The sequence below is a fragment of the Adiantum capillus-veneris genome, chromosome 2 (genome assembly GCF_014529385.1).
Source record: "Adiantum capillus-veneris isolate H3 chromosome 2, ASM1452938v2, whole genome shotgun sequence".
NCBI lineage: Eukaryota > Viridiplantae > Streptophyta > Polypodiopsida > Polypodiales > Pteridaceae > Adiantum > Adiantum capillus-veneris.
The window spans coordinates 26,932,987-26,955,337 of NC_140932.1; the positions used below are offsets into that span (position 1 = coordinate 26,932,987).

The 22,351-nt window shown below is 40.8% G+C and overlaps 1 pseudogene; it reads left to right on the forward strand.

The window, feature by feature from the left end:
* Window positions 1-21,146: 21,146 nt before the first annotated feature.
* On the forward strand, window positions 21,147-21,708 carry LOC147462546 (uncharacterized; annotated as a pseudogene).
* The last annotated feature ends 643 nt before the right edge of the window (window positions 21,709-22,351 follow it).

Here is a 22,351-nt window from a genome sequence, read left to right on the forward strand (position 1 = left end):
GGCTTAAACTATTTCTTGATACTTGTAACTTAAAAATGGAACGAGCAATGGAATCATCACATGTATCTCTCTGTCTATTTTTCTCTCACAACCTTCTTCCTTCTTATCTTTGTGTTTAAAGATGTAGAGGGTGAGCCTCTACAAAACTAAACAAAGTTCTCTATGAATGTGATCTCTAGATTGTCAAGGAGTTTAATGTGGGGGCACACATGAAGGATCTAGAGAAAAAATGATATAGCCATCCATATGTAATTGCAATAAAAGACAAGGAGTTGTCAAGGAAAAAAGCTACACTCAAGGATCCATAAAGAAGGGGCAAAGGGAGGCTTAAAGAAAAGAATAGTGGAGATGGAGACTATAACTGCAATGCCCTAAAGTGAAACAAAGTAGCTCGAGGAAAGTTTAGAGGTCACTCAAGAGAACCTTGCATCTATAATTGAACAAGAAACCAAACATTACGTAGATATCTAGATAGATATCCAACAAATACAACCAGATTCAAAACTCCACGGAAGACAATTGGACTTCAATTTGATCAACTAGTTACGTCCTATGACATGGTGAAGGCACACCACTCTCTGTTTAAATCCCATTGTGACATATTTTTATAGATTGATGCAAGCCACGCCAAAGACTTTGAGAAATATTTTTTAGGGATTTTTTACCCATTGTATGTAAATAAAGGACACTTGTACATAGTGTACAAAGGCGGCGTGTGACAATTGTCTTTATTCATGCTTGCTAGTTGTATAGGGTATATAGTTTTCTTGTTTTTATACATAGAAGCATCAAGAATTCAAAAAGTAAGTATGTGAACTAATAATATGAAGAAAAGTTATCTTTTTCTGAGCTTTTCGTTGTGAGTGAAGGGTGGAATTCATCAGGGAAAGAAGAAGCTCCATCTTCAGGTAACCTGTACTTAAGGGTGCGGGTTTTGTTGTGGAGGTGCCCCTCTTGCTTTGCAAGATCTTGGTGTGGTGAGTTGTGCAATGGAATTGGCCTATTTAACTTGAGAGTAGCGGAAATTAATGAGAGTACTTTTGAGAAATTACTTTGTGAGCATAGTGGGTGAACATAATGAAGACAGCAACATAATCATAGCAATTAGTTAACTTGGCATGAACAATACTTTTGCAAGAGAAAGAATTTAGGGAACATGACAACAGTTGAGGACCGGATTTATGTGGAGCCGGTCCCCCTTCCAATAAGCATTTGTATGATGATTTCTCCCATGAAGAGAGACTTGCTACAATACAATCTTTGTGTTCCTTGTGACCTAGGTGATACCTAACTAAATCAAGGGAAGCTAGTTGGGGCTAGTCGAGGTTGAGTGTGTATAAGGTTAACAAAATTCAGGAGTGAAGATCAGCCCATATTCTCTTAAATAATATATTCTCTTAATTTGATTTTCTTTGTGGTGGTTTGAGGTGTTTTAGAGACCCTCCACCCAATCCTTCACATAAACTGGTGCCCCCAAGGAAGAGAAGAGATTCCTTTTTACATGGTTTTGATCTACAAATGGGCATCCATTTGAAGATCAACTCAAGGACTATGCCAAGAGATGGATATGAAGTTTTCAAAGGTGGAAAAGGATATGATGTAGACAAGCTCATCCAAAGGATCAAATTAATTGCATTGAAGAGCAATAGGGATGATGGTGCATTCAAGGGACGTTTGGTGGGTTTGTTGCTGGAAAGAGATGCACATGAATGGCATGAAGATAGACTTGAAGATGAGAGAAGTGAAATTTGAATCTTCTTTCTCATGCCTTGAGAGAAGAATTTGAGAAGGATGATGATCCCAAGGATTTGTGGAGAGAACTTAGCAAGATGCAACAAGGAGAACATGAGGACATTAATGTACACATAAATAAGTTTGAAGTTTGTTGGAGAAGCATTATAAAGGGATTTGAAGAAAAATAAATGCCCCCTATTTTCTTGAAGAAAGACAGGTTTGTGATTTTCTTGCATTACAACATTAGAGACATGGTGGAGATCAAGGATCCAAGGACATAGAATGAGGCAGTGAAGGTTGCTAAAGAGTAATGTAGAAAGAAGGTAAGAAGACATGAAATGGAAAATTGGAGCATTAGAGACATGGTGGAGCTCAAGGATCCAAGGACATAGAATGAGGCAGTGAAGGTTGCTAAAGAGTAATGTAGAAAAAAGGTAAGAAGACATGAAATGGAAATTTGGGAAAGGGAATGAAATGTACATCAAAGGATACTTATGTACCGATAAATAATGTGATTGAGCCTTTGCTTTTGGATATGCATGTTGAAAGGGAAATCCATGTGGAAGCTCCAAGAGTGGACAATAAAGTCCATGAAGCCCTTCACCAAGGCATCCAACAATTGCCATAGAAAATAGGAAAATTCAACTTAGCTATGCAAGCTATCCAAAAACAAGTAAGGCAACCTCAAGGAGAGCAGCCTCAAAGGAATAGAGGTGATAATGTATTATGTGTAATTGTGGGGAGAGGGGGAGTATATCACTTAATTGCACTCGACCAACAAGGAGATATCCATGACGTATATATCCTACCATACAAAGGCAATTAGGTCACACAAGTGATCAAGACAAGCACCTTATGGATGCTCCTTTGGCCTATCGCATATAATTCACAACATCACTGGGATTCACACCATACCACTTGGTGTATGGTAAGGAGGCCATTTCACCCATCAAAGTACAGTTGGCTAGTCTCAGGGTGCTAGCTAGGCAAATGGAACACCCTAATGCTTATCTTCATGACCATATTACTGATTTGGAGAGACTTCAACTAGAGAGAGAGAGGATGCTATCAACTACTATGCAGTACAGGCAACAGAACAACGACGCCTTACCTTCAACAAGGGACTCAAGGCAAAAGGCCTCAGTAAAGGTATGTTGGTTCTAAGATATGACAATAGGATTAACACTAGGAAGGACAATAAATTTTTTACCCAGATGGGAGGGGCCATTTATATTTAAGAAGCCTACAACAATGGTAGTTACCAATTGATGGTTGCAGATGGTAGGCTTCACAAAAATATGTGTCAATGTCAAATGGAGACTAGAGCAGTACTTTTCAACGTTTGATCAAGCACCAATGATGGACATTCCAGAGGAGGGAGACTCCTCCACCTCAACTAAAGAAGAGTCAAGCATGGAACTAGAGGCATGAATGCCTCTAGGCTAAGGGAAAGGGCACGAGGGCCACTTTTTGAATTTTGGCCCACCCCTCTCCTGGGATGCAATTCGACGGCAAGGTTTCAAGGTTTCATGGACCACCTGAAAAATCAAAGCTTTGTGGGAAAATCTCTCACAAAATCTTGCTATGGGACGAGTAGTCAAGTGGTTCCTCATCCTCAAGTACTGGCGGAGCCACTGGCATCTCCTCCTCTTTTTCTTCCCATGGGGCTCCACTCTTAAATTTTTTAAGCAATATAATATATATAGTTTGAAAAATGGGGCTCCACGCGCATCTTCCTCCTCCTCTTTTCCTCCCATGGGGCTCTAAAGTAATAAAATATATGTAATTTAAACATGGGGTGACCAATAAATGAAGCCACCATTACAGAAGTCAACAAAGTGAGGAGAGGGGGCTCCTTGCCTCCCCTCATTTTCTCTCTCCCTTAGCCCACACACACTCTCTCCCTCATAGCTCTCTCTCTCTCTCTCTCTCTCTCTCTCTCTCTCTCTCTCTCTCTCACGCACACGCACACACACACACACACGCATGCACGCACACGCGCACACACAACACCAGCAACAACAACATCAACAAGATCTCCCTCTCTCTCAAGCAAGAGGTCATTGGCTCTCTCTCTCTCTCTCTCTCTCTCTCTCTCTCTCTCTCTCTCTTGTTCTTCTTACACACACACACACAATATCTAGATTCTGCTAATAAAGACACACACTTGGAACTTGCCCTTCAGAGTCTGCTAATAAATACACACACTCGAAACTTGACAACACAACACACATCTACTTTGTTTATTGGTCTAAAACATGCATAAACACTCACCTACTTAATACTATCAGTATGGTGGTCGTTACACACCTCAAGTATTGTAATCTCATCCAGCACTATCTTGGTTTTAGCACTTGTACTTACTTAGCATGATATGATTTCTCTTTAATGATGGAAGTTGAGTCCCCACTAGTTGGTGCGCCTTCAACCAATTGCTATGCAGTCCTATATAGATTCTCGAGCATCAGAATTCTCATTATCCCAAACAAACACATTGGCCAGCCTATGAAATGATGGTGTAATGGGAGATGCTCTCAGAAGAAGACTTATCACGTAGGGGCTACATGGTTTGCCAACCCTTAGTCAGTTTGGCAGTTTATGGAATCACATGGTTTGGTTTAAAAACTCCTAACTTTGATGAGCTGGAGTCTACCTAACTTGGGATTTTAAACAAAAAAGGGGGAGTTGACTCCTGCTGGCTATAACAAGCCGCATCTCTTTCTTTGTTGCACACGCTGGCAGGTACCGTGGCTGAGCCCTCCATCTGCTGCTCCATGGAGCGACTTGCACTCTGGAGCCCCCCCTCATGGAACCATCACCATGCAGCTCTCTTACTTGTATCAGCTCACACTAGTTACCATGGGAGATGCTCTCAGAGGAAGATACATCAGGTAGGTGTTTTCACCAACTTAGAATTGCTGTGATAATTCTGTACTTTGATCATTTTTCAACCAAAAACAATGGTTTAGGCGGTATACTAATAAGAAGTCAACATACATATAATGCCTTCTTTATAATAATTATGGTTTTTGCTACCTATCAGTAAACACCTTATGGACTTTGAGATTGGTAGCGTACGGGTGATGATAAGACTTCATAAACCATGTCTCAAACCTTGTGGTAATTGGAAAGCATGTGCTCATGCATTTGCAATAGATGATGTTGTGCTTATATTTTTTTAATCTGGGAGAAGTAGCTCAGAGAAAATTGGTGTATTGTTGCAACTCTAGATACTTTGTTCTTCGTATAGACCTAAATGGTACTTTTGCTCCTAAAACATCAAGTTAGACTGAGTTAAGTAAGTCGAAGCTTCAAAACTCTTATGGAGGGGCTCTTTGTGAGATGGCATATACTGATTTTTTGGAAAATTGCCTGGTATACGATCAAGACTCTGTCCAAACATTGGTTAGATTGCTCTTTTCTTTGGGTTATGCTGCTAATGGTTCTATTTCTCATTAAGCATTAGCATAGTGAACATAAATAGTCTGCTGAAATTGGTTGAACATGAACATTTGGATCTCATTGAATTTGCAGTCTTTAAAGAAGATTTCTGGTCTGTAATCATACAAAAAAATGTTTGACATTTAAGGTGGAAGTTACAACTCGAAGCTGGTAAATCATGAAGTTTTTTTTGCCATGGTATGAGACAAAGGAATAACATCCATTTTGTTGAATGCCTTAAACCTCCCATGAGTGTCTCCTTGGAGATGGTGATTGCTGAAATTTTTGAAAAATCATTAAGAATACAAACGAGATGCTGTCCGATTTTTTATAGAATTGCTTATATTGTTAATAATTTGTAAAACAAATGCTGATAGTAAGCTTCTTGAAACTCTGAGATTGACAGGGACTGGAGATAGATTCGGGGTTTATGTAATTCATAAAGTTTCGAATTGTTTTCATAATCATGAGTATAAAATATCACTGGTTGCTATGGGATGCATAACATCTAGTAGGCTGTAAACACACTCTTAAATAATAAACCCCTTGTTTTTGTCATACAAACATATAGAGAGGTACCTACGGAGAATTAGGTCAATTTTTGTATCATGCATGGTAGTAGATACTAGCACTACTTTGAGTCTACTCGGTGAATATTGGGATACACATGACTCTACACTCAAAGGTTACATTACTTTATATTCTCAACTTAACAGCCAATCCTAAGGGTAAGTTGTAAACTAGGTCTACATGTGTGACATGGATGACAAATGGATCCAGTATCGACACCTCCAAAACGCACAAATATAGCCAGTTCTAACTGAGTGTTTTTGTATGGATGCCGGTAACAGCTGGATCCTTCTTCAGGTAGAGGTAGTGAAAGCTCATCCCAAAGGGTGGACACACAGAGATACAAATTAATATATCGATGTGTAATGATCAAAGATCAAATGTCTGATCTAAATGACAATATTATCCATTAGATAAAGAAAGTTGTATTGTTGTATATGAAATGCTAATTGAGTTTTATAACATCTTGTTTTAAATATTGTTATTTAATGTATTATTTGATACAATTGTCTAAGTATGGTTCAGTTATGAGGGGCTTTTCATACTTAAACACACACACACCTACACACACATAGTACACATACTCTCTCTCTCTCTCTCTCTCTCTCTCTCTCTCTCTCTCTCTCTCACACACACACACACACACACACACACACACACACACACATGTATACCTATACAGCAGTTAGATAATATAAATAGAAAAAAAATCCCTTTTTTACAAGGATCCCTATTTACCTTGTTTATTATTCCTAAGTTGAAACCTAAACTATTTTATGGATCGGTGTTTTTAAGAAAAAATGGGGGTAACCCTCCTTCTATCATCTCATGTGTACGCACCCCTAAGGAGATTATGTAAAGATCGTGGCTTTCATTACCCTAAACTTCACGCTTGCAGGCTCTCTCTGTCCCCCTTGACTATACTACAACACACAATAGCCTATGCTAACTCCTACACATGCTCTCTCTCCCTCTCAACTCCCCGTATGCGAGCAGGAGTGGCCATAGAGGCGGCTTGGGAAACTGTAGCCACTGAATAATCGATCGTGGGGCATCTTCTCACCTTGAGCAAACCAGATGTGCTATAAAAGGTGAGGGTACTTTGGCCCCTCACTTAGTCTGTGGGTGCATTTCAAAGCAAGGATTGAGGGCTTTAACATTGTGCATCTATGGAGGTGGTTGAACTATCGTCTCACAGGTTGGTATTATCCTTCATAAGGGTACCTTGATGGCTTAAATTAATGTTGTTGTACATACTACATGAAAACTTCTTGTTACTGTTACACATATCGCACAGCTTAACCTGGTTTTCTTGTTGGGAATTCTACCGTGATTGCATACTCTGCAAAAACTGATAGTTTAAGGGAGAGATGGTGAAACACTTTGGTTTGTGGTACCCGTTTTTAAAGATAAAGTGGAGATGAATATTGAGGGGGTTAAAGATTTTCTAACCTATACTAATCACGCTGATTACTATTGGTTTTTTTTTGTTTTTTTATGGTAGGATGTTGTTTTTTTATACAAAGGGTTTTGAACCAAAAAAAAAAGTAATTGATAACTTGTATAGTGCCTTAAATACATTGTGGTTGAGGATTCTAGAAACCCATGCATAGTCAGAGTAGTGGTGCTTGATATTGCAGTATTCGAACAATTAAAAAAATGGGGCTTTGGTACTGACGTTTGTCTGGTCCGTCATGATAATACACAGCCTAAAGTTGGGGCTTTTTACTCTGTATCAGATGCGTGGAAAAATCTGCATAATACTGCGTGGTGTAATGGGGGTTTTCTTCCCTTATGCCATTTTTGGGATTGTTATACTTGCTAATGATCTCACTTATTGTCTTATATAGCATGAGACTGGCAGAACCATAAACAAATATGGGTTTTTTCTTTTATGATAGACAAGCTGTAAATAGGTTCTTTTCACTAAACTTCTTGGCTTTGGCTCATTTAGTGTGTTTTCTTCTCATTTGGCATACAAATTGAGGTAAGACGAATTCCATAAGCCCAAATGGGCATGACAAATTTGAGTTGGCTTGATAACATAGCCGAGTTTTGATACCTTTAAATGGAATATTTTTGTTGAGAGGTATCTATAGCCATTGTTTGGATACTTTATGGCTTCATGGTACTTTAAAAAAGCTAGAGAAATTGGAGCCTAACAAAACTGACAAAAGTAATTCTGGTATTGAAAGACTGATCTATGAGATGATATGAGGATTAAGACACTTAGTTCAGAAGGGGTGGTGACCTTTTTGACCAAAATGATATATATGCTAATATATATTTAAGGTCTAAATAAAAAAATGGGGATATATAAATACCATACTTATAAGTACTTCTTTTAAAAGTTTTGGGGTAAACAAAACCAAAGGAAATACATGAACACTTTGGACAACGGTTTTAAGTTTTGTTTTTTTTCTTAAAGTTGTAAGTTGGACATGGATAACAACTGATATAGTCCATTGACACCTGTAAAACACATCCAAGACTAACTTATTTGTTGTCTTGTTTGGATGGATGCAGGTGAGGACTCTATCCTTTCTTGGAATTTTTTTTGGCTTAAAGCTATTGTCTGTCCAATAGTACACTTGCTCATACCACTTGGGAAGTAATTCTTTATTGGATCACTATCATCGTATACTAGAATGTGGCTTCATTCTCATAAGCCGTGTACAAAGATAATTCTAAGACTCAGCTGTTTTTGTACTAATTTATTCCTTTTCTCTAAAGACAGCTGTCTTTTGAATGTAAAAGTTCATTTATGTCTTATTATATAAGTTAAAACAGCTACACATACATTTTCACTTTCATATTTGCTTGCATGCCAAAATAAGACTTTCCTTTCCATGGTATGGTGGTGAGAAGTTAATGAGAGAGAGAGAGAGAGAGAGAGAGAGAGAGAGAGAGAGAGAGAGAGAGAGAGAGAGAGAGAGTAGGGAAATCTACTGGACCAATAATTGTAGTATGTGGGTCGGCCATGGGTCAATAAGCAGAGAGGTGAGAACACACTCACTTCTTTAATGCCCGATGCTTTTTCAGCCTCACTTATAACCACAGTCATCTTTCTACTCTATTAAGGAGAACCACATTCATGCACTCCACATGGCTCAACAAGAGGGATAGAACTCGCACTGCCCTTAATGCTCATCTGCAAATTCCATCCACCCCTTTTGTGACATTGTTGTTTATTGCCTGCGGCACTACATCTGTTGATGTTGTGTGTCCTTTTTAGCACCACACCCTATGCTTTTTGCCCCCCGTTATAGGCACCCTTCACGAGCCCAATATTCTTCAAGTATACCCTCTTCCCCACTTGCTCCATTATAGCACCTCCAAAGCACCCTTGTACTTGATGATTGGTATGCTTGCCAGACAACAACCCCATGCCGCCTTCCCTTTGTCATGAATTACATCTCTCTCTCTCTCTCTCTCTCTCTCTCTCTCTCTCTCTATATATATATATATATATATATATATATATATATATATATAGGGTGAGTGCACGCCCTGTTATGTTGGAGTAGAGAAAGATACAAGACCAAATGGCAACAAAACAAGAGGCATTGTGTGGAGTGTTGAGTGTGTGTGCACATGGGAATGGAATGCCAATTTGTTGTGTGTCATTTGGAGGAGAGTTGTTGCAATCTGAGGTGCCTAGAAACAACGACCTAATTCTTGGTCGCTTAGGGTAGATAAGAAGGACAAGACAATGCCAACTACTCCTATTAGTTTGTTACAATAGCAGAAGAGGATCCTACTATGTAGCCAATGTGCAACATGTCCCATCATGTTACTTCTTTGTAGGTATGTATGGTCTTCAATGGCTAAAACAGAAGGTCATCCCTCTAGATGTGATCAATTCTATTCAACATCCTCCATGCATTTAGCCATTCAAGTCTACTTGGTGCCCGTTTAAAATCCATACATAGTGATAAATTCTCCTTCCTTTGGCTAAGATTATCATGCTTAGTTGCTTCTCCATAGGCAATTTCAATACATAAGGTCTGATGGTCTAATTTTTGAGTCCATTGGCCAGGCGTAAAACTCTATATGCAATACATGACGGCTTTGGAGAGTAGCATATAGTCAATCACACTATCCCCATTATGTTTTCTACATGAAAATCATTGGTTCCACTCCACAAAGATACACCATTGATAATGAGCATATCTGTGCTACTAATAGTGATCCAGCTCTTTCTCATTCATCAAAGTACGATCATACAAGTGAATTTCCTCCAACTCCCTTGAAATGAATGGCATATCAAATTGTTGAGTATCATGTTGCAATGTTTTTGTGCAAGCATTCATATATCCAAAGACAGTAACATCACCTTTTCCTTTAAAATAAGCAATGTCCTCCTCTAAATAAAAAAAATGGATGACTTTTATCCATGCAAGCATAAAAGGGGGAATCCTGATGAGGAATGTAGCAACTGGCTACAAAAATGGGTGCTCTTTTTGCTGTCATAATTTCCAACCATACATAACATTTGTGCTTGTCATCTTTCACAATTGATACAAAATCTTCTAACCCTTTCTTAACCATACATGCTACCTCTCCTTGTCCTGTTTGTTGCTTGAGATTCTTTGACCACATCAACGAATTTACATTGCAATTCTCCCATTAATCCTTTGTGTATCATGCTCCCAAGTTTCAACAAGAAGTACAACATTGGCTTTGCTTGTTAGTTCATCTATGCCAGCTCTTTCATCCAATGGGTATCCATTGCAATTCCAAAAGCATACTTTCAATTGTAGCTTGACCTCATAGGTTGCACATTCATATTTCCTCGGTGGACTTGCATCCTCCTTGGGCACATTTTCTTCATGAGAGATCTCCTTGTTTTCTTATTTCTCTCCTCATAGGCCTTGCAACGGATATTTTGTTGCTTAATAGTGCAATCTTCATATACAAAACATTTTGAATCCCTTAAATAGATCCAACTATTTTCAAGGATAATCTTTTGTTTGATCTTATCCACGACATGGTGCATACAATTAGCCCTCCTCCGGAATCGAGGAGCTCCTTGCTTACCCAGTCTATGTGCTTCGTAAACCATAACTCCTGACATGCCAAAGTGGCTTTTGAAGAAATCTTTGATAACAATGGCAAGAGAAGAGGTGTCTCTAGATTCTCTTTGAGAATTCACAAATAACAGTGTCCTTGGAGTGTTGCTCCCGTTCCTTCAACTCCTCTACATCCACATTCTCAACATTTGTTGTTCGAGCCATAACTTGCATGAGGGAGGAATTAGAAACCACATTGTTACCACCACATACATCAGCACAAGACTTGTTTTGCATACATTATTCATGTTGCATACATCCTGGCTCATGGTGTCAAATTTCTCCTCTTTCAATACATGGTCATGCTCTACTTTGCTCATGTGCTCCTTCTAAGCATTCAAGTCCACAAGAGAGCGTTTACATTCCTTGACTTCCTCTTTAAGCTGCATTAAACATGTTGTTTGCATCTCAAGTGTCCTCTTGAGATTCTCATTCTCAACCACAAGAACCCTTAACATGCCATTCTCCATTGCAAGTGCCCGTAAGTCTTCACCTTGTTTGTTTATGGTCTCTTGCAACGATACCAAGTATGCCATGATAATGGCTTCGAATGTCATTGGTTGAGTAATTATGTTGCTATCTCCACACTTGGAAGATTTGGATCATTTTCTACAATGGTTGTGGGCCTTTTTGAAGAAGAAGAACCATTGCGAGTGCTAAAAGACATTGTATGTAAAATAAGAGATGAGAGTCAACTTCCCCAAATCTAGAGCAACATGTGAATGTTAAAAAATTTAGAGCAACATGTGAATGTAAACATAACTCCCTTTGAAAGAAATCCCTCTTAGTCTTACCTCCACTTAAGTTAGGATCCGCAATTGAGGATGCCCGTTGCGTATTTTTTTGGCCTTTCTTGTCAGCCTTATAGAATGCATTGAGATAATGGGTAGTGAACTCCTCCGTTGAGAGCTCATTTCGCTTACTACTCACAGATTGCAAAGCCTTTGTGTACTTTGCATGAATCGTGACATTAGTTCATTCTTTGTTTGATCCACTACATTCTAATGTTAAGAATAACCCTAAGGACAATGAAACTTACCGGAGATAGTAGCTGGTATAGCACGATAAGAGGAACCTTGTACCAGCGTCTCCGCAACCCCCCACGCTTATTCATTTCAGCATCTAGTTGTCGTTGCAACCAGCCTGGAACATCGTCCTCCAAACCCTTAAGCAACATATCCATGTTGGTTGTGCCCATTGCTCTTACCATACATAGCATAAGAAGTTTTTACGTAGCGTTTTTCATTAATCATGTGCCAACAAAACTTACACCATTAAAAAACTAGGAAGCGATAATCATGTTATAACTAAGCTTATCGATTCGACTAGAAAGCAATAATCATGCTATAGCTAAGCTTATCGATTCGACTAGGATGCGTTAATTATGTTATAGCTAAGCTTACCGGTTCAAGCGTGCCACCATAGTGAGAACTTCTCCCTCATTCTCTTTAGTGACCTCAACCATGCAGGCTTCCACACAACAATGATACTTAGGCTCCTCTTTGTGAGCTGTTTAGCAAAATCACCTTGCATAGTTTCACAAAATTCTTCTCTTCTTGATATAGAGTCAGAAACAATAGTGTAAGAAGTCATGTACCTGTATCAATTTGCACATTCCATGCCCGAAGATAGTGATTCCCATCCATGTGTACAACATTTTTCCTTTCACATCCCCCCACCCCGATTTATGCAATTGTTTCTCAAAATCCTCATTTAGATGCATCCAGATTGGATCCCAGGTTTTTTGAATAGCATGACTAACTTCTATTGGATCTAGATCTGGAGTCCTTATTGAAAGCATGAATCTAGCATGATGTGGAACATATCCATTTCTAGAGAACTCCAACGCTAGATTGTTCACCCGATCTTGCACTGGTCGTACCGCTGGATGTGGTAACAAGCGGCACAATGGCACTGGTGGCAGTGGTACCTTGCGAGTATCTTGTATAACCATGCTAGAAAAGTTTATAATCTTGTAGTTTGCTTCAAGAATATTAGATGAGCCTACCATATCTGAAATTACCAACCTCAAGGCGGTGCAAAGTGTCGTCGAGCAAATCCCATTTCAGTGTGGATTTCTCGGTAATAGTAAACCGACCACGATCTTCATCCCCCGCATCCTCTCTTTCGTCATCTTCTTCACTTGAGTAGTTCAAAATAGGGACCTGGTCCTTTAATGGTGTTAGTACCTCCAATTGTGTAGTGCCCTCTGCACTGGCTTTCATTGGCTTATCCACTTCTTTCGCTTTGGTGACTTCTTTCTTTGTGCTAGCCGCATCCTTTTTCAAAGCAATTCTACCCTTTTTCTTTGGGGGTTCCCAGCTAGGGTCGTCTTCTTTCTGTGCTCGTGTGACCCGCTTACTTTCAACAACTTCACTTGCTTGATCTGCACTTCTTTTCTTGACACTCGTCGACTACTTGGTCATAGGCAAATAACTATTAGCCTAGATTATAGGCAAACAACGATTAATTTCATGAGTATTTAGGGCACTAAACTCTAATCGCTTACCTCTGCGCCAAGAGTCTTTGGAGGAGGCTTTGAAACATTTGGTTTGGGTGGAGCACCCAATGCTATGCTAGTGGCTTGTGGAGCGACAAGTACCAAACCTTTGGCTCCATACAATACAGTTCGTTGTCCTTTTGCCTAGACACAAAATGTTGGATGTTACTTGCAAAAGAGAGCATGTAGGACATAATAAAATGTTGAAAACTCATTACCAATTCTCTTATCGGCCATGCCACAACTGTGCCCACTGCTGCACCTAAGGTGCACACATCATCATCAATGGGTGGAACATGTGGCAACAGTAGACTGGGAGCTGATGCCAATTGGACGGCTACTCCCAATGAGCCTCTAGGCAACTCTCTTCCATGTAGCTTTTTGTGGGGTAGATACTGGATCACGATTCCTTTCCCAACTTCCTTGCCCTTTCTTAAGAGCACCACGTGCTCATTCTTGCTAAAAGACAAATTTTTCGTAGCCATCTATTTCCCGCAAGAAAATTGAAATGAAATCTTAATATCTCAATACTATTACACACAACTTCTCTTAGGTTGTGATGTTCTTCTTGATATTCACATAAGTTTCATGGACACAGAGGAAAGCCTTGCAAAGAGAGAGAGAGAGAGATAGATAGATAGATAGATAGATAGATAGATAGATTGAATTATCGTCCACGGAGGTCATATATGACCAATGGGACCAAAAAGGAGCACTACAAAAATTTCTTCTTGGAGCGGGGTGTGATACATATCAGTTAAGGACTGAGGGTCCATCAAGAGGGTAAAGTAAATAAAAGAGAGAACAAAACCTAAGGGGGTTCAACTGAGGGGATAGCCGGCTTAGGATTTCGAAATTCCTGGATGATCGCTTTGCCATTTTGGTAAACTGCCCATTTGCCTTGTTTACGTGCCTCATGCATCTTTTTGAGCTCACTTGCTTTACTCTTGAGTTGATTCGTGGTCAATTCTTCAGCAATCCAAAGCTTTTTTCCCTTGAGAAGTCGAGATTGGCATAACAGCTTCATACGCTCATCTTTGTCCTTAAAGGTGAGTATGCAATGTTCGGGTGGCACATGCCTATGTGTGTCGTTGATCCATGAAATAGTTTCGGGCTTGATGTAGACAGGTTGAAGAATGTCATTTAGCTTGGAGATTGCCTCCTCGAGGGTGTCCTCGATGGTGCACCACGGTGAGTGGAGCCCCCCAATCTCGACCTTGAGGCCGAGCGATTCTTGTAGTCGGCATTCATGTATGGCTGCCTGTATCTTGTTGTCGATCTTCTTATGTGTTGCTTTGTGTGATTCTTTTTGTATTGTTTCCATGACAGTCTTGGTGAGTGAGGTTTGAACCTCCTGTGTTTTTGCAAGTAGAGCTTGGCTCTCTGCCTCCTTTGCGTCTTCGAGCTTGCGTAGCCGTTCTTTGAGTTTCTCATTTTCCCTAATGAGTTCTTGAATCCGAGCCTCGAGGGCTGTGAACCTTGCTTCTTGGTGGGCGGCAGGGTCCTTCCTTGGTGTTGCAGCCACTGCAAGAAAACTCTTGCGTGCAGTGGGAGTGTCAAATGATGACATCGGTGCTAGTGATACCTTGTCTGGTTGGCAACTCTGTCGATCTGAGAGTGTGGTGGGCGGGATTGAGGGCTTAGTTTGATTTGAAAATAGAGGAAATTAAGCCTTGCTCAAAGCTCTGTATAGACGGGTCAGCAGGTCGGCACGGGTTTTGCTGGGGCCGAGCACAAAAGGCCACGGGAGGGCCGAGCACAGATGGCCACAGGACAGGGCCGAGCTGAGAAGCAGCCACTCGCTGCCGGGCAGCGTTGTCTCCAGGCTGTGTCGACTGGCTACGGCAGGGCTGCGGGGCTTTGGCTCGGGCAGGGCGGGGCTGAGAGTTAACGCCTCCCCACAAGGCTGCCCTCGCCCAAGGGGAGACAGGAGGGGTCGCGTAGGTTTAGGTTTAGGTTTAGAGAGAGAGAGAGAGAGAGAGAGAGAGAGAGAGAGAGAGAGAGAGAGAGAGAGAGAGAGAGAGAGAGAGAGAGAGAGAGAGAGAGAGATCATGGATAGCTACATTCTAATCATAAAATGTCATCAATGCACATATGCTATGAAGCAATGGAGATATATGAAATAAATCCTTTATTGATAGAGAGAGAAAGAGAGACATTAATTGTACCAACACTACTATACTAGCATGCATGTGAATAATAAATGCCATAAAAATAGAATGCATTGGCATTTGTTCAAAGGGCTGACCTGTACAGTCGAATGCGGTTGAATGTACTCAAGATGAGATATTCTCCAATCCTGCAAAACCTTCAACACATTAATATGGGTTTTGTTTAGACTTACATCGAGATAAAGAAAGAGAGAGAGAGTCATAAGAGAACAATAATAGTTATCCAATATATATAAATATATAAATAAATATATATATATATATAAAGAGAGAGAGAGAGAGAGATAGAGAGAGAGAGAGAGGATGGCCGAGGGAGAGGACAGGGAGGGAGAGAGGAGGGACATAGAGGACGAGGAGGGGAGGTGAGGGTCAGGAAGAAAGAAGGGAGGAGAGAGAGGAGAGAGGAAAATTGGAGGGAGGGAGACAGGATGAGGGAAAAGGAGAGAGGCAGAGGGAATGAGGGATAGAGAGAGGATAGCTAAGACGGGAGGAGAGGGTGAGAAGGAGGGGGGTAGAGAGGGAGGAGGAGGAAAGAAGGGGGGACCATACCTCTGTGCAACAACAACAGCAAATGGTCTTCCCAATCTTCACTACTCCCTTTATATTGTAGAGAGGGGAGAGAGGGGAGAGAAGATATGAAAGATCTCAAGAAGAGATATACATAGAGAGAGAGAGAGAGAGGGAGTGGATATATAGCACACATATATATACACAACACACACACACACACACACACACACATATATATATATATATATACACACACACACTTTCACCTCCCCCCCTCTCTCTCACCTCTCTCTTTCTCTAATGCCTATGGCTTGTTCTCTCTCTCTCTCTCTCTCTTTCCTCTCTATGTGTATCTCCTTTGCACTGATTCCGTATAAAACTTGTGTTTCCCATTTAATAACTCGAGACATCCTTTTACTAACCTTTTTGCAAGTTTGGCAACCGCATAATCATGATTAAAATGATGAAGATGAGCCGATGGCGGAGCAGCGGACGAATGAGTCGATGGTAGATATGGCGTGAGTTGTTGGAGCCGATGATGGATCGTGAGCTGATGGTGAAGCAGCCGACGAAGGAGCATGAGTTGATGGAAAAGGGATGATCCAATGGCGATGATGGCATGAGTTGTTGGAGCCGATGGGGGAGCGTGAGCCGATGGTGGAGATGCCGATAGAGGAGAGTGAGTTGATGAAGGAGCATGAGCCAATGGTAGAGGAGATGGCTAAGGAGTGTGAGTCATGGGGAGGGAGGGAAGGGTTTACAGAAGACGAGCAATAGCGATATCGCCATTGCTTCCTTTTTTTTGTCTTAAAAAAAGTCAATAAAAGGAAGCAATAGCAATATCGATATTGCTCTTTGTTTTTAAACTGATAGCAATATCTCTGTTGCTTTGGCCGCTGCTCTCTCTCTCTCTCTCTCTCTCTCTCTCTCTCTCTCTCTCTCTCTCTCTCTCTCTCTCTCTCTCTCTCTCTCTCTCTCTCTCTCTCTCTCTCTCTCTCTGCGCTGCAATGCAGTCATGTGTTGGCCTTGATATTGCTATTGCTAGCACTCGCAGTGTTTTGGCCTTGATATCGCTATTGCTAGCGCTCGCAATAACGCTGCCAGTAGGTCTGGTAGTATGAGAGTATGCCTAGACAAGTTTAGAAAAATCGTTGGAAATTGGAAATCTTGAAGTGATGCCTTCTGAGAGGGGCTCAAAAAATACTTGGAGTGACGCCTTCAGACGCACTACATGTACTTGGATGTAAGGAGCACAGGAGACGACGCAGGGTTGCTGCATGCGTGTGCAAGTCACCAAAGGAAGAGGTTGGCTGTTGGCAGGGCTACAAAGCCCGAGCAGAGGGGCGTTAACCTGAGGAGGAGTTGGTTGCTATGCAGATGAGAGAGCCCTAGCTTGTATGGGGTGGGGGAATATTCGCATAGTATCCTGCAAAGAAAATGAGTTTCTTTATTAGGATGCGATTTCAAATGTGTGTATGTGTATATATATAAATGTATGTTTATATATATGTGTGTATATATATATGTATAAATATATATTTATGTATCTATACTTATATATATATATATATATATATATATATATATATATATATATATATATATATATAATATAAATGAATAAATATATATATCTCTATCTCTCTTTATATATATGTATTTATATGCGTGTGTGTGTGTGTGTGTGTGTGTGTGTGTGTGTGTGAGAGAGAGAGAGAGAGAGAGAGAGAGAGAGAGAGAGAGAGAGAGAGAGAGAGAGAGAGAGAGAGAGAGAGAGAGGAGAAGAAGAAGAAAAAGGAGAGAGTTTTAACGTTGTAGGAAACTATCCCAAGAGACCTTAAAGATCTAGCAGAGAGAGAGAGAGAGAGAGAGAGAGAGAGAGAGAGAGAGAGAGAGATGTAGGTAGAGATGAAAGAGGAAGGATTTTATAAGAAAATATTGAGGAGGCAATAGCGGCATTGCTAGTGCCTCCTCAATTATTTCTTTTGAACCATTTCACTATCACTTGTATCAAGGAGTTATATAAAGAGATGGCTCATAACAACTTACCATTTTTTCCCATCTATTAGTGATCTCTCCTCCTCTAGCTCTCAGCATCCTCCCTCCCTCTCTCCTCCTCTACTCTCACCATTCCTTACCATCCCTCACCATCTCTATATCCCTCTGTCCACTTTACCTACCCCACTCTACCTTTACTCCTCATTACTCTCTCAGCTCTGCTCCAACCTCTCCCTCCCTTGACTATCTATACAAACCTCTATCCACTCTACCTAAGTTCTCTCCTCCAACCGCCCCCTCTCTTGACTATCTATAAATTCCTCTATCAACTCTACCTCAATTCTCTATCATCTTTCCCTCCAAATCTCCCTCCCTTCACTATATCCACATCCGTCTGTCCACTCTACCTACATCCTGTGCTCAGAGCACCTTCACTACTATCTCCCACTCTCTCCCCTATCTTCCCTTCTTATCCTCTATCCTCCTGTCGCTCACTCACATTCCTCCCACCTCCATCACACTTATATCCACTCTACCCATCTCTCTCTCTCTCTCTCTCTCTCTCTCTCTCTCTCTCTCTCTATATATATATATATATATATATATATATATATATATATATATATATATATATATATATATATATATATATATATATCTCAATGGAAAGCTCTCATTTCATCGTTCACGTGGGTGGTGTGGGGATTGGCAAACCACACCACCTATCATCGGAAGGATCCTTGTTGGTTCTATCTGGAGCTGACATAAATGCACCAGCTGGTTTTGATGTGTTTGCCTTAACATACACTGTTGAAGGTGAACCGTTAAAATTGCCTTTGCAGAATGCAGGTAAAGCTAATAGCTCTCCTCTTTATGTTTTGGATGCTAAAGTTTCCACAGAGTATGTAGCATTCTTGGATTCCCCTGCGAAACCTCCTACACCACTACAGTCTGCCGACATAGTGATGCTTTCTTCCGATGAAGAGAAAGAAGACTTTCACTTTGCCCCACCAACAAAACATTCAAAGATGGGGTGATCGACATAGACTCCCCACTACAAGAGGGATGTAAGAAGGACCAAGGTCCGATCGATGATTCCTTTAGCATAGTGGAGCTAGCGTTACATCCTATGAGATCTCCAAAGCTAAAGACCTTGATTGCATCATCGGAATGGGAGTGGGTGGAAGAAATTCCATCAAGCTACAGTGGAAACATGGTGTTTGAATTCCCACCACATCCAAATATCGAGAGGTCAAATGGAGCAATCAGTGGATTTTCATGTGTGGACAAAACCAACTACCACAAACATCACATTCCAACAACTATAAGGAAAAGCTATTGCAGAGGTGATTTTGAATGTGTGTTTGCAGAGTGCTCGCAAGTGTTATCAACAGGAATACCCAACTGGTCGTCTTGGACATGTATTCCTTATTCTTTTGTTTTATGTACAAGGGAAGAGTGACAAAATCACAATTCTAGGCATGGAATTACACATAAACTAATTGAGAGATCAATGCTAAATGGTGACTTGCAAAAGTATGGAACCTTGAAGTGCTTCTATTGTCAACATGTGCCTGCTATTCGAAAAACCTACTATTGCCAAGTTTACTACATAATACCAATTGACAAACACTATTCTCGAGCCATGGTGCACTAAGGCTTCCATGACCATGCTGTCAAACTAGGGTCATCCAAAAGTACCATTGCAAGGGTGAAGTCTTTGATGGCTGAGGCCGTTGATTCGCTTGGCATCCAAGCTGCGCCGAGAAAAATCCAAATGGAGGTGGTTAAGGTTATTTCCCAATCTGTCCTTCAACCTTCTTCAGGTGAATGCATGTCGCTTGGACAAGTAGAGTTGTCAGTTCTACTCCAAGAAATATTTCCTCTTGTTAAAAGCCAAAGGTATGGGAAATCCATTTCAAACTTAAAGTCTTATATATGTCTAAACTTTCATCATGTTCTCGGTAGAATCAAGAATTGAGTGCATAAATTTCATGGGAAGTCGAGTGCTCGTGGGGAGGAGTCACTGATAATTGACTTAAAGAGACGCTTGACATTTTTGTTTATCCACGACATGCTTTTTCCAGGTCAATCTAATAGAGAGGAGGATAGATGTTTTGTATTCAAGATGTCGACAACCGGTCTTGGCTCAGGCATAGATCTTGTCAATAGAATGCGAAGAAATGCAAATGGAGATCTAAAAAGAGCGTGGGTTTGCTTTGATCACGTTCGACGGGTAGAAGGATGGACAACCATGGCAACACATGTTTACGATCCGAGGCAAGTTTTATTTTTATGTTCAATACTAAACACATATTGGCACACACTTCAATGTTAATGTGGCTTTATGTTGGTGTTTAATGTCCAAGACTTAATGACAATTGCCATATGTGAGATGAAAGAAGAGGACACTACATCGTAGATGATATTTTGGCAACACAAATGATCAATGAGCTAGAGCGCAATGGGGTGTCCCCGCCAGATTTTTTTGGCTTTATGGCAGATGAAGCCCAAGCAAACTGGAATGTGGTGCACAAATTTTCAATGGAGGTCCGGATATGGTGATGAAAGGTAGGGAGAGATCTTGCCTTTTCCATTGGGAACAAAGTCTAGGGATCCACACCACAAAATATGTCCTCAATGCATTTCAAGACGAGCACAAGCAACTGTGTCGAATATGGTGGTGCATGCAAAGCAGTGAAGATGTAGAGTCCCAATATTGGTTCATTCGAGCTTGGTGGGAAACAGGAAAGGGTGCCAGATGGGAATCTAGGCCCAATGGAGTGCTGGTTGAGTTGGTGGCATGTGAGGTACCCTCACTGGAGGAAGGAAATTGTTGGTGTAAGCTTTCAAATATACTCTAGAATAGGTTGTAGGATGTCCATTTAATTAAACCCTTCATGAAATGAATGAAATATATTTATTTCTTGTTTTGTAGGCTCTAGATGACTACTGCATCGAGGTCGTCCCTCGAACAAATCTCTCAGAGTCACATCACGCTTCATGGCTAGCAGGTGAAGGTCACACATGCCTAATTTTTTTTTGTACGATGCAATATTTTCGGATATTGGGAACACTCGTCTTCAACAATCCAAAAGAATGGCATATACAGAGGGTAAGTATATAGGAAGCGAACCGAGCATAAGCAAGATGAGAGACAAGGCAGCTTCACGACAATTTCACACACCTACTCCATCACACACTAGCCGTGTTGTGAATGATGCAATTGGAGGAACTGGTCTTCCAAAGGTGCCTGAGTTTTTTGGAGATAGGGTTACAATGACAAGGCGATGCAAGACATTCGGCAATGTTATAGGCGAGGAGGGAAATAGTTCACATAGGCCAGAGTATGTCACTCAAAATGTTGCTCGACAAAGAAAGCCTCAAAAGTTGTCATTTGGAGATGCATCACAAGTAACCCAAGATCACTCTATGGCCGAGGAGAATGGCGGGATGACAATTAGGGCCATCGAGGTTGACATAAATGACACCATGTGGGCAATCCGCAGGTGCAAACCGGGGTCTAAGTTCACTTGCCAAGGAAAAATCAAAGGAGAAAAGTGCAAGAAAAAGGTGAATTTATGTGCAGAGGGAACATCGGCACCAAGTTTTTGGGGGAAACGCAACTGGCAAGGGTGTAACAATGAGACATGGGTATGGTTTTGTAGTGACAATGTCAAACATGTGTCGGATGTATGTCCATATATTGTGATGCGACCTCCAAGACCTCCACTTGAGTGGCCAGCGACATAGGGCACGGACTTAACAGCGCTAGAAGTAAAGTCTTTGCAGCTAGCGGGGTTTCATATCACAACAAAAACTATGGAAGTGCAAGGGCAAAGACGTGCGGGCAGGTATACGACAGGTGTTTCTGAAGAGGCATCAAAAAGGATCGATAGTGCTCTAGGACTAGAATGGTTATCAAACAAGTGGAAATGGTAAAGATCGGTAAGCATGAAGTCTTCATTGCAGAAACACCAAACTCAAAGTTACGTGGTGAGAAATATCGAGTCACAATAGCTAGGAATCCTAGTTGTACTTGCAGAGACTTCTAAAGGAGGTTAGGGGAAGGAATGACCTATGTGGCTTGCAAACACTTGTATTATATCTACTTGAGAGTGTTTGGAATGGACATAAACCACAACATATTCATTCATCAGTCTAGTTTGGCTGATAACAAGCTCAAAACTTTACTGAGTGCAAAAAGACTGTTGTAATAATCTAGCATTTGTTGGGCTATCACATTTACCCTGAGTTGTGCAAATGATGATATTCTTTTGAGTTTTCCACAAAGTGAATTCTATCATTGTTGTCTTTTGATATGCAATTAGGGAATGTGTGATGAGAGAGAGAGA